Below are 14767 nucleotides of genomic sequence, written 5' to 3'. Positions count from 1 at the left end.
TGTGTTCTCCGCTTATAATAATTACATTTACATCCAATAACATCTATCAGATGTGGCAAAAACAAAATCACTCCTGTGTGTGTGTGGGGGGGGGGGAACATTTACCTACAACATTTATATTACATTTTAAAGCAAGTTTTGTAGTTGTACTATGGAGAGGTTAGTTAAACACTGCAAAGTTTTGAAATGATAAACATCTATGATGTTACTACACAGTTCATCACTGTAACAAGAACGAATGTCTAACGCTCGGCTTATACCGTTCGAGGATTTATCGCTCGTGACAATTTTACCCATCATGCATGTGCGGATTATGCTATGAACTACTTGGCGCTCGAGCGAAAACGTCCGATGCAGACCTCTGGTTGGCAATATTGCACATAACCGTGTGTAGGAAGAATGAATTGCTTTCTCCAAAAGAAATCTGAAGGCAGTGATCAGTGCTTTGCATAATGACAGCAAGTACACTTCGTTACCTGTTGGTCATTCGGTACACCTTAAAGAAAATTATGAGAAATTTTAACTGGTTTTTACAGAGATAAAATATAAAGATCATAACTAGATCATATGTGGAGATCTGAGAGAGTTGTCCATGCTTCTTGGTCAGCAGGCTGGGTATACTAAGTTTCCATATTTCTTCTGTGAATGGGACAGCAGAGCAAGAAGCAGTCATTGGGAACAAAAACACTGGCTACAAACAATATCTCTTCGACCTCACACAAAGAGGAAAAGCAACAAATGCAACTTCACCATGAAGAGAAAAAGGCGATATGTGTAAAGCATTTGACTAAACGTGAGTTGTTAATTATGACTAGACTTCGTGGAATCGCCACGAGCATCGCAAGGTTTACTGCGCACGCGGTATAGACTGTATGAGAAGGGGGCGTGCAAAGGATCGAGTATGCCTCTGATGTAAACACTGAGCAGTATACTGCGGTTACAATAAAACCTGTATCCTGCATTCAAGAAATACAGGGACATCATTTTATTTTTACTAACATTTCTAATATTAACCTGACTATATCTTTGGATCAACGATTAAGAAACGGAAACACCGTTTGCTACCTCCTCCCACGACTGGGGTTCGATGATACTGGCGTAATATACAAACAAATCACTTTACTAGGTATAGGAGGGAAGAAAAGTAGTTCATCTATTTACGTAAACTAGGAAATATCGCGATTTTAATTTTGATAATTTTCATTAGGTTTTTGCTTAACCAAAATACAGTACTGTATTAACAATAAGGTTTTTACTCACGAACTGAGCCATCCCTTCGGACGTATTCATTATGCAGTGTATATTATACTGTCTACAGCACATTAGCGTACAATATAGAGAATGAAGTTAAATTGAAAAATAATCATAATATGGATATTTAAACACATTTTTGAAAATGGTGGCCGTTCATTTCGATACAGGTTTCAGTTCTAATGTGCATATTATCGCACTATAGACCATTGTACCTAATTCCAATTACCAGGTTCATACTTCGTATCAGTAACTCATGTTGAAATAATTCTGTACCTACTCTATAAAAGAGGCCTTACGTACTGTAAATTCAATCTTCACTTCTGCCCGATCTAAAAAGATAAAATTACTCAGACATGCTATCTACTGTCCGTCCAAGTGGTTACGTCGCAGCGTCGTAGAAAGGGAGGAAATTACGTGACAGTTAATTACTTAACGAGGCCCTTTTATTTAAGTTATTTTAAACAATTGTATGGGTATAATATTACGTAGACGTCCAATTCCTAACAGAAATTAATGTTCCCAGAAAAGAGCTAAGATAGCCCAGCCACTAGCATTTACAGAGAGGCGAATAGAAGCAGGTGGGCGAAACCGGGATGCGACGTAGGCAAATGGAAAATGATGCAATATTGAACGCTCTTTCGTCACTGGAAAACGCGAACATATTTTTGGAACGTACTGTTTACTATGACCGTAAGGCTACTATGACTGCATATGCGGTCTTGGATCTGTGTGGAGGACGGTTGAACTTCATTAGTAGAAGGGGTGGGAGTGAAGTACATTCAAAAACTCAAGTACAGTAAAAATTGAAGTAAAAATAAAATGATGTCCCTGTATAATGAATGATCATTGAAGTAGGAAATGTCTAAATATGTAAATACACAATTATTTTATAGTGAGATATATTAACTCTTAAATGTAAGATACTCTCATCATCCTTGAATATGTGCATTGCAGTGAAGAGTTACATACATTTTGAGCGACTGCAAACTGAACCTCCTCCGACGGTCACTTAAACAGTTTTTATATTGGGAAAATGTACGTTCAACATCACACGATGTAATAGGTGCATATTTGAAGAACGGGAAGTCACTGCTTTTTAGTACACCAACTTCAAACGTCTTGTCGTGACCTGATAGTACATCATTTATAATACAAAGTTGTGAATAGGCAGAATTTTTAGCAATAACGTTTTCAACTTACATTTCACTTTTTCTGCAATTAATGAATTGTTATTTTGGATACTTTATCCACTATATTAAGGGCTTTTGAGAGTTGTAGTTTAGATGATTCTAACAGGATGATGCTTTTGGACATGATTTTAAAATTAGAATCAATAAACAGAATATCACATGTCACTAGAAATGTTTCACCAGATTCATCACGTGACAATATCCCAACCATTACATTTGCCATGTATCTGCCTTTAACATCTGTAGATTCACCAACAGAAAACCAAATTTTGTCATCTCCTACATGGTTTCGTATGCATTTTAACATCCGGTCATAACAGAGCGGCATATAGTGTTGACGCATTGTAGATTCGCAAGGAAGTTTTCTGTTGGTGTATTTTTCAATAAATGTTTTGAAATTATGGTTGTCTACCTTGATTAAAGGGATATTTGCACTCGCCATCATATTACATAAATCACTTATAAATTCCGATTGGTCGCACAAAGTTGTGTCCGAATACGGAGATACCTCCAATCGTTTCAAACTGACGTTGTGTTTTATATCACGCCGTCTACCCACTCTTAAAGATTGTTTTCATATTTTACAAAAAATGGTCTGTTCTTTAATACTAAAATACTTAGTACCAAACTCCTCTATAAACACACGCAATTCTGAAGTATTATATCGCGGCATGTTTGATTGAATTCTTGTCTGCACTGAACAAATGTTAAGCTTTGACTATTCTAACCACAGTAATGCAAAAACAAGTGCTTACATAGGTATACATTAGCTTTAGCTGCTTCGTCTATTTGGACCGGTCACAACTCTTAACATGAACTGCTGCTACGAGACCGGCAGGTAGCTCACCTCCTCTATAGGCTACTACCGTACATCGGCAACCTGATTGCATGCTGCGTGTGGCAATTCAACGAAGTCTAATTATGACAATCGAATAGTTTTAAAATATACTTTTAATATTTGCCACAGAACATGTTTCAATTCATCAGTTTTGCATACTAAATTCAATAACGCTACATTCACATTAGCCTACTAAGGGCCCATTGTATAAACCATTTAATCTTGGATCAGAGGTTAAATTGATCCTCGTTCTAGCTGAACTTGAAATTTTGTGTTGTATAAAGTCTAATCTGAGATTAATTTGTCTCAAACTAAAGTCAACTTCGACTGAAGAAATTTCTCCAATTAAGTTAGATGATCCAAGTTCAGTTATTTATTTTCTGTTTGAAATACCTATACGAGTGACAGATTGTGCAAATAAAATATCCATTATTATTATTAATATTAATAGATATGGTAGGTAAATTTATATATATATTTTTTTTTTCAATTTCTTGCCTTAATACACAAACATTCTTATATTTTATAAGGTTCTATCGTGTTCCGCAGTATCAAATAACATAACCTATAATTTATAACCATTAATTATTAATGGATATGATAGATACATTCATAAATTTTCAATTAACTGTATTACTAAACGAAAATTGTCGTTTTATAAAGCTTTATTACGTTTAGCAGTATCAAACATCATAACATGATAACAATTTGAAGAACAATCAACCTTCTTCTTATTGTTCGCCATTATTTACAATGCACAAAACAAACCAGTGTCTTCAACAGAGTGTACGGAAAGTCGCCAAAAAGTAGTTGGAAAGTCGCTATATTTCTCATTATCAACAAAGAAAGATTAAAAGTTTAAAAGATAACCTTATTAGCATTTCACTCCAATCATACTGATTTAAACTATCACTGACTACATTGTTACTTCTTTCTTTAGACATCATCCTGATAGTGCTGTATTTTCAAAATTGTCTCATAATAATCTCTTTCTATTATCTAATATTATTTGAAATATATTAACATTCTATGTATTTTAGCTTAATTCTGCTACACAATTTATTTCAGTGTTTAATTAATAGTTCATAGTATTTTGTTGTTTAATTCGTAAATAACTCTTGTATACATGTAACTCTCATCTAAATCAAATTGTTGAATTCTTTGTTAAGTTCATGCATATATATATATATATATATATATATATATATACTTTTTGCTGGTTGAGTGGAAGAGAAGGCAAATAAATCATTATTATTATTATTATTATTATTATTATTACTAAATTTTGTCACTATGGGGTGCTAAAAAGTCGCTAAATCCCTATTTAAGCAATATAAAAGTTAAAAGAAACTGTCGTTGAAAACGAGTTAAAGTCGCTAGATTGGCAACCTTACCAAGGTAATTTGATCGCGGAAAAGTTGTATACAATAGAAGAAGTGTCTGAACTCGGTTCACTTCCGATCTTCGATCAAAGTTGATCTTTAGTCAGGGAGTTTTATACAATTGGGCCTAAAAGTGTCAATGCATGTTGCAGAAAAATAATAATAATAATAATAATAATAATGATTTATTTAACCTGGCAGAGTTAAGGCCATACGGCCTTCTCTAACACTCAACCAGATGGTACGTGATAGAGAAAATCTGAGCACAGATTTGAATTCAGCACTCCAAAAAACTATAAATGTAGCATAAATTTTTAGAAAAACTTTTATGACCCTTAATTTTGCAGGTCTGTGTAATTATTAATAAAACACATAGACCCAGGCCTAATATTGCAGTAAACTGATTTCAGTCTCAACCATATGCACAATCTTTATTTATAAAAATGAATTCCTTAAAAATCTAGATATTACAGTAACATCCAATCGATAGCATAAACGTTTCACCAGGGATCCTATAAACCCTCTGTCACTGTTACCACTTTTACCCATCCAAATCTAAAACTTGTCTATAGTAAGACACTGCACTGGTGGCGATTGTTCAAACTGGCTGTACAACAAGCATACTACATGACAGTCACCTGATGAGCAACAATACAACAGTATGTCGAACTGAACTTCTTGCAGTTTTAGAACAGTGTTAACTTATCAGATTTCTTGAACGCACATTCCTACCAAACTGTGTGAAAAGTCACGTTCTAGTAAAAAAATTCCCGCCCTCCTACCACACTTAAAAATCTATAAAATCATGATAATAATACTATGTAACTTAACGGTAAAAATGAAAAACAATACCGTACAAGACACACACACACCCATTTAGGCTAATTGCTTTTGTTACATTAAATTGGAAACAAAATGGGAGATAATATATAGTAATCATTAATATCTTAAGTATTAATCGATTTCTGTTTCCCACAGTGCACGTACCGAATGTTCAATTCAGAAAATTTTATCCTTCATTTATATACTTTGAATATTTTCAAATTCTAAATTGAGATAAAAAGACAAGTGCTTAGATTGGGTTGTAATGGAAATTTAAGAGTAGGATGACCTTTAATTGGTTTATTTTACGGCACTTTATCAACTGCAATTGTTACCTAGCGTCTGAGTGAAAGGAAGATGATAATGTCAGTATAATAAGTCTAGGGGTCCAGCGCCGAAAGTTACCTAGCATTTGCAATTAATGGGGTGAGGGGAAACCCCCGGAAAAGCCTCAATCAGGTAACTTGTCCCAATTAGGATTTGTTTCACGATCAGACATGTAGTGGACCACGTAACCCTTTTGAAGACATAAATAAGACGTACTTTCACGTAAATGTGAATATGACAGGCCTATATCGATAGCTAAGAAGTTATACAATTTTGTGAACATTATAATAATGAAGTTTAATTAAGCTATAGTCGCGACGCTGTTATTCCCGGCGTGACTCCTCCTCTTTGCTTACGTCTTAGGAAGTCAAGGCCCTATAAAGTCTAGGTCGGTAGTATCGTTCGCTATTTTTGTTCTTTCGTTGCCGAGCTACCAGACGAAGGATCTATTTGCCACACCGTTAAACATTATCATGTCGTAGCTCCTGTGATAATAAATCAAACGCACTATAATTCAACAATTAATTGAGCGGCAAATAACGTCCTCGTGTGCTTTCTGCGAACGCCAACGAAAAAGCCAAAATGGCGGGCGATTATATATTAAGTATTTATTCAGCCTTAGGAAATGCTTTACATCTTCATCAGCTAATCACAAGACGCACACGTTTAAATGTAGCCGACCTGCAACGTGATTGGCTGCCGGAAATTAGAGAGACGGGACTATAAATGAGGCGTTCAGAAGTCAACATTATTAACTCCACTTTTGGTTATTTCAGAGTTTCTAAGTTGGCAATGTATTAAATTGACCATATTTTCAGTGGCCAAGGTGATGAACTCCATAGTTCAGAATAAAGCCCACAGAATGCAATATTATTCTTGACTATAACACAGAATAATTGTGTGTATTCAACTTTAACCTTTAATACCTCAAAATCTTTAGAAAAGGAGTTAATCATGTTGACTTCTGAACGTCTCAAATGACCATTTTTGTAGACAGAGGTATCACTTCTTAGCCATCGATATTCATTGTTGAATAGGCGAAAATGCCGAAAGATGATCTAATATTGAATTGCAGAATAGCTCTATATAAACAAAGGGGAACTGTAGGTAATATAAAAAAAGTAAGTAGCCTACCTACATAGCCTATAATTAAAAAAAAAATCTAGAAGTGGTCATTCATACTAGATTTATCACAAATGGCAAAATTACAAGAAATAAAGAATAAGGTCTAAAAAAAATACCGAACTCGACCACATATTGCAATAAAATTCCCATTTTGCGGGATTTTCCCACCATTGGGCAATACTGTTTTAGAAACTGCTCGCAATATATTCAACGTTCTACAACCCTTTCGTGCCATATTATTGTGTTATTCCCGTATCATTTAATGTCACTAAAGCATCAGCTAAGTGTACTGTGAATACCGGTAAATGAAAATATTTCAGTAGCTAGACTATAGGCCTATACGGTAACATTAGGCCTAATGACAGATCCAAAGTTTCTGAAACTATGGTTCGCGAACCGTTTCAGTAGCTAGACTATAGGCCTATACGGTAACATTAGGCCTAATGACAGATCCAAAGTTTCTGAAACTATGGTTCGCGAACCGTTATTTGTCCTCGAACTTTTCTTTTACAAAAATTACAAAGATTTTATTGCAAGCAAAAATTAAATACAATAACAAATATTTTACAATATTATTTTAATACTCGTATGTGAACATTCTTCAAAATTCGAAATTGATTACCAATCTCATAGTAAAATAGCCTACATATTACAATTTATTGTATAAATACAATGTAACCCGGTGACACCCGAAAAAGCAAGATGCTTGAGGTCGGGTGTGGCCAAGAATGAAAACTGGATAAAAGAAAAAAAAAATAAATGAAATGATAGGCTAATAATAATAACAATAATAATAATAATAATAATCACAACTCTGATTAAACTGTTAAATGTAATTACACATAAGGTTTAAAAAGAATAAGAATAAAAACAAAAACAAACAAACAAACCAACGGTACCACAGCCTACAGAATACAACATTGTTAAAGTGACAGAAAAAAAAAATAAAGAATAATAATTTACCTGGTTATAATTTTAAAAACAGTTCAAGCACTTGTTTTTTTAATAATGTATTGTTTAATATAATTTTAGTTTAGAATAATAATAATAATAATTTATTTAGATATTCGAACTTTCAGGGGTGCAGACTGTAATTCTGACCATTATTTGGTGATTGGAGAATTAAGAGAAAGATTATCAGTAGCCAAGCGAGTAGAGCAACAAGTTAATATTACTAAATTCAATATTTTGAAATTAAAGGACGAGGAAGCTAAGCAAAATTATCAGGTCGAAATTTCGAATAGGTTTGCCACTTTAGAAAGTTCCGACGAAGTTGAGAAAGAATTAGATGTTAATAGCGTGTGGGAAAATATCAGAGATAGTATCAAAATTGCAGCTGAGCAGAGCATAGGTTATTATGAAACTAAGAAAAAGAAACCGTGGTTTGATGAAGATTGTTGCATGGTAGTAGAAAGAAGGAAACAGGCAAAATTGAAATTCTTACAGGATCCAGTTGAGGAGAATAGAGATAATTATTTCAATGAAAGACGGGAAGCAAGTCGTACACTTAGGAATAAAAAGAGAGGTTACTTGAAGGAAAAACTGAATGAGGTAGAAACAAATAGTAAGAATAAAAACATTCGAGATTTATATAAGGGTATAAAGGAATTTAAGAACGGATATCAGTCAAGGGTAAACGTGATCAAGGATGAGAATGGTGACTTGCTTGCAGACTCTTCATCAATCCTAAACAGATGGAAAAACTATTTTGCGCAACTACTAAATGTACATAGGCCAAATAGAAATGATCGGGACGATATTGAAATACAAACTGCTGAGCCATTTATACCCGAACCCACGATTTCAGAAGTCGAAATTGCGATAGAAAATCTGAAAAAGTACAAGTCTCCAGGTATCGATCAAATTCCAGCAGAATTAATACAAGAGGGTGGAAGTGCATTATATAGCGAAATTTATAAACTTGTACTTGCTATTTGGGAAAAGGAAATTGTACCAGAACAATGGAAGGAGTCCATAATTGTGCCTATTTTTAAAAAGGGGGACAAAACCAACTGTGGTAACTTTCGAGGAATATCACTTTTGTTGACGTCGTACAAAATTTTGTCCAATATTCTTTCGAGAAGATTAACTCCGTACGTAGATGAAATTATTGGGGATCATCAGTGCGGTTTTCGGCGTAATAGATCGACTATTGATCAGATTTTTTGTATTCGGCAGATAATGGAGAAAAAATGGGAGTATAAGGGTACAGTACATCAGTTATTCATAGATTTCAAAAAGGCATATGACTCGGTTAAGAGGGAAGTATTATATGATATTCTTATTGAATTTGGTATTCCCAAGAAACTAGTTCGATTAATTAAAATGTGTCTCAGTGAAACATACAGCAGAGTCCGTATAGGTCAGTTTCTATCTGATCCTTTTCCAATTCACTGCGGGCTAAAGCAGGGAGATGCACTATCACCTTTACTTTTTAACTTCGCTTTAGAATATGCCATTAGGAAAGTTCAGGATAACAGGCAGGGTTTGGAATTGAACGGGCTACATCAGCTTCTTGTCTATGCAGATGACGTGAATATGTTAGGAGAAAATACACAAACGGTTAGGGAAAACACGGAAATTTTACTTGAAGCAAGTAAAGCGATCGGTTTGGAAGTAAATCCCGAAAAGACAAAGTATATGATTATGTCTCGTGACGGGAATATTGTACGAAATGGAAATATAAATATTGTAGATTTATCCTTCGAAGAGGTGGAAAAATTCAAATATCTTGGAGCAACAGTAACAAATGTAAATGACACTCGGGAGGAAATTAAACGCAGAATAAATATGGGAAATGCCTGTTATTATTCGGTTGAGAAGCTCTTATCATCCAGTCTGCTGTCCAAAAATCTGAAAGTTAGAATTTATAAAACAGTTATATTACCGGTTGTTCTATATGGCTGTGAAACTTGGACTCTCACTCTGAGAGAGGAACATAGGTTAAGGGTGTTTGAGAATAAGGTGCTTAGGAAAATATTTGGGGCTAAGCGGGATGAAGTTACAGGAGAATGGAGAAAGTTACACAACACAGAACTGCACGCATTGTATTCTTCACCTGACATAATTAGGAACTTGAAATCCAGACGTTTGAGATGGGCAGGGCATGTAGCACGTATGGGCGAATCCAGAAATGCATATAGAGTGTTAGTTGGGAGACCGGAGGGAAAAAGACCTTTAGGGAGGCCGAGACGTAGATGGGAGGATAATATTAAAATGGATTTGAGGGAGGTGGGGTATGATGATAGAGACTGGATTAATCTTGCACAGGATAGGGACCGCTGGCGGGCTTATGTGAGGGCGGCAATGAACCTTCGGGTTCCTTAAAAGCCATTTGTAAGTAAGTAATAATTTATTTAACCTGGCAGAGTTAAGGCCATACGGCCTTCTCTAAGACTCAACCAGGAGTAAAAACGTTACAAAAACACTACAAATTTACAAAGTACACTTCAATTTTACGCATAAAACTGAATAAGATAATAACAATAAAATGTAAACAAAAGTAAGTATAAATCAGACATACTATATAATATACAGAAAGAAAGAAAAAAGCATAATAAAATGTGAACAGCAGGTCAAAATAAATGAGACGTACAAAGTATAAAAAATAAGACAATTATTGATAATAATAATAATGATAAAAATAAGAATAGTAATAATAATAATAATAATAATAATAATAATAATAGTAATAAAATAGTGCAGTACAAAGCATACAATGAATACAATAGGATTCTTCTTTATAAAATCATTATATAATCTTGGACCGTAATTAGAACTGTGCCTTAGACCTGCTTCAGTCTTACATTTTGGTTCAATGAGGGGTAGCGAAATATTGTATCTTCTTGTGCTGTGGCCGTGATCGGATGATATGAATTTAGCTTGATATTTATGGTAGTGATTCAAAATAGTATACATATAAATTTGCTTGATATTTAAAACATTAAATTCTTTATATATGAGATGAGTTGGATGATCAAGTTTTCTTCTTAAACATATTTTAATAATTATTTTATGTAGTAATATCCACCCCATCCTATAATTGCATACTGTATTATAGACTGAACTAGGGCTAAAAATGTTGTTCTCAATAGTTTTACTGGCATAAAGCGACGCAGTTGAACAAATTTGTATAGAGGTTTACATAATTTAAGACATAAGTAGTTAATATGAAAATTCCATTTTAAGTTTTGATCGATGAAGATACCTAAATATTGATGGGCGTAGTTTAGGACAATTGCAATTATTATAGATATTTGTACAGTTATTGCTATAAATTTTTAAATTATAGTTGTTTTCGACTGTATGGAGACCTGTTTTATTTAAAGAAAAGGGAATGAAATTATTTTATCTATGTTGAGTGCTAGCAGGTTAAAATCTATTATTGCTGGGTCGTAATAAATTCATAATAGTATATTAAGATATAAGGTTGGGAAGTGTTTTTTACAAAATCGAGGAAAAGTATGAAAAACGAGCAGAACAAGCATTGAAAATTTAGAAAAATATTATTCCAGAGCCTTCGCAAAACTATACTGTAATGGTAAGTAGCAATGAGTATACTATTATGGGTTATTTCAGTATAATTTGCAGTTCATTTTCATGTTCAGATATGTCTAGTAATATAGTACAATATCTGTATTGTACTATATTTCAGTATAGTTTTATGTAATGAAGAATGATTTCCCTAGCAACAAGTTTCTGTGTGGGAATTCCAACTTTCAAAACCTAACAACAATAAGTTAGTTGTACTAAATAGGCTACATCAAGAAACCACGATCGTGCAAAAATATTCATTTTGCGTTCTTATAATTTAAACTAAGTTATTTTAAACATTTATATGAGGACTGTTAGGAGCCGATTTCGGCAACCGCATTGTAAGTTTTTATAACAATTTCTTTAAGGGTATATCTGTAGTGCTCGGGAAAAGTGACACAAGTCAGTTTCCACAAACCTTTTTTGATAATTTATTGACAACTTACGGAACATCTGTTCGCTTGAAAAAAAAAAATACATAGATATTCCTCCTATTACAATAATTCATGCAGAAAAAAATCAAATCGACATAAACCAGTGTAAGTTGTCAATAAATTATCAAAAAAGGTTTGTGAAAACTGACTTAGGCCTATGTCACTTTTCCCAAGCACTGCAGATATGTACGTGAATAGTTCCGAAAAAAAAAAAAAAAAACTTTTTTAAATTAAAAAATTACACAGGGTTTTCTGAATCCAGTGATATATGGTTTATAATATATATTTATTTGTGCTATTTAAATGAACATGTTCTAACACAATACAGCTAAGACGTTCACTTTTAACTTCAAATTGAATTTCCCAAAAGTTGAAAATTATCCACACATATTATTTCATAACTTTACAATCATTACCGATAGAATGCTGAAATTTTGCACACTGATGTCACAGCCATTTATGCAAAAAGCAGACTACAATAATGCCAATATCTTTCTAAATATAGCAATTAGGTCACAAAACATGATACAAATTTTCATATATTTTATTTAGGACACATACAAAATGAATTGTATTAAAATAAACAACTCTACATGTCTGAGAGTAATCCACTTTTTAGAAATAAGTGTTTATTACCTGCAATAAAAAAATTAAACATGAAAGAGAAATTATTACAATGTTATGGTTACCAAATGATATAACCGTATAATTTTTTTTTCATACTCTGATAAAAATGATTTTAAAAATTATTAGTAACTTTTTGTACACTATTATCAGCTACTTAAGTTCTATTAAGTTTTGTAGTGGTACATTGTAATTTTTGTCCATTTATGAGTTCATTTTCTTGTAAAGTTTTAGAAATTTAGAGCCTGCATTTTCTGGTATTATTTGTGGTTGTTCACGTACATAGCCTATACCAGTAAAGTGATTTTTATTTAAAAAAAACGCTAACTTTTAAGATACCAAACTTCGAAATATCGCAATATACCCAGAGTATTAATAATTTCGGAAAATGTTTGTATTATAATGAATATATTATATTGCTCTTAACTTATAAAACAATTCATACGACTGGCATTAAATTTGCTTTCCCCATCAGCTTTTAAATTTTTAAGCATAGTTTAATAAACACGGCCTCATATCTAGTCATAATGTAAATATGAACAGAAAAGCGCATCTGCAGTCGTACTCTGCAAACATAAAAATGCGATAAAATCTGATATATTCAAGTTGGCGTCTTTTAGTCAATACCCAGTTAATAATCCATTGCCCGGCATGATGTAACGCAAAGGCGCTGTCCGCAATAAACCGACAATTACACAGATACGAAAGTATCGACGAATAAATGAACTAGCTCGAGAGAGTGGGGAGGGGGGAATCTTACAAGTTAACGGCAGTCAATAAAATATGCACTACATAGGCTACTACTAATTAGTATGGAAGTAAACTAGATCGAAACAACTGAAGGCAGAGGGCACATGAAACAATTGAATTGCATAACACGTGAGAAAACAACACGAAACGATTGTGTAACTTGGTTACGCGTCAGACTGTTCATTATTTAGGCTACACAGACAGATAGACATTGCGATGAGGAATGGAATGTGAATTGGGAAGAAAGAGAAATACTATTATTCCATGTTTCACAGCTGCTTTATTCACAAACCTCACAGAAATGAATCCGTTCCTTTATTTTGAATTGCTAAATGACTAAGAATGAGAAATTGACTAAAAAAACTGGAGTTCGAGGAGGGGGAAAAGGCATTTCACATTATGTGGTTATGATTCAAAATGTCTGCAAAATAAGATTTAAAATATTGCGAAATTATGAAGTTATTAAGATTCTACTACCTAGGTTAAAAAGTAAAAAACGCACCATGTAAAGAGACCCAAATTAAGAAGGGTTAAACGAAAATATTATGAAACCCGAAGGTAGTTTTTCCTAATCCTTGACGAACAAGACAGGCATCTCATCCTCCACAGTCGCTGTGTCCTCCATCTATCTCACAGAGTCCGTCGGGAATCGAATTGTACACAAATATCTACACACTGCCCCGTTTAGGCAATAAATTCACAGTCTAAACGTATGAAAGAAAGAGTAAATCCTAGCTGCAATTAGCAGCCTCGAATAGGTGAGAACTGGAGGAGGAACATACGTCTCCGCGGTTATTTTTAACCTCTCCTGTTCCCTCCACGCTCTGGACACCCCCTAACCCGAGGGGACATCACATCGCTTCAAACTTCTCATCACGAACCACACGGATAGACTCCCCCCGCCCCCGACCTCTTCCCTATAATTCCCGCCCCCGCGCTATCATCCTCTTTCCCTTCCTACACTTTTTCACTCCCTCTCCTCCTGCCTGCATTCATCATTTTATATTTCCACGACGGATGGTCTTTGTTCCGCGGCCCGCCACCTTGTTCTATCGTGGCTCATCACGGCTGCTCCTGACCCGGAGCTTGTTGCTGCACGACCGCGGAGCGAGAGAGAGAGAGTGAGCGAGAGAGACGGCCGGCACACGAGGGATTGTTTAGAGGCGAAGGGGGGCGCCGTGGAGTGAGGTGGAGTATGGGTTTATGCGGCGACTCCGTTGCGGTCTACTGGACGGGACAATTTGGTCGAGAGCTTGGCAAGGAGAATGGAATCTCTTAATTGTCCTACTTTATACGTACTTTCCATAATAGTGTCTTCCCATCACAAAACCTCTACTGATGCGGAAAATTTCAAACATTCTACGTTATGATATGAAGACTACATATATTATATTTTTTCGAAAGCGAAGAATAATATAAGAAAGTGTAAACTTAATTTTTTTTTCGTCTACCTCGATCGACAATTCTAAGACTGATATTTACCATAAA

General features: G+C 34.3%; 1 protein-coding gene across 4 annotated transcripts in view; it reads right to left on the bottom strand.

Moving 5' to 3' along the window:
• The window catches only part of gro (TLE family member transcriptional corepressor groucho), a 676251-nt gene that overhangs the window by 660837 nt on the left and 647 nt on the right, over window positions 1-14767 (bottom strand). The window lies entirely within an intron of this gene.

Source organism: Periplaneta americana, chromosome 12, assembly GCF_040183065.1.
Source record: "Periplaneta americana isolate PAMFEO1 chromosome 12, P.americana_PAMFEO1_priV1, whole genome shotgun sequence".
NCBI classification, from domain to species: domain Eukaryota; kingdom Metazoa; phylum Arthropoda; class Insecta; order Blattodea; family Blattidae; genus Periplaneta; species Periplaneta americana.
This window is presented reverse-complemented; position numbering and strand designations above follow the sequence as displayed.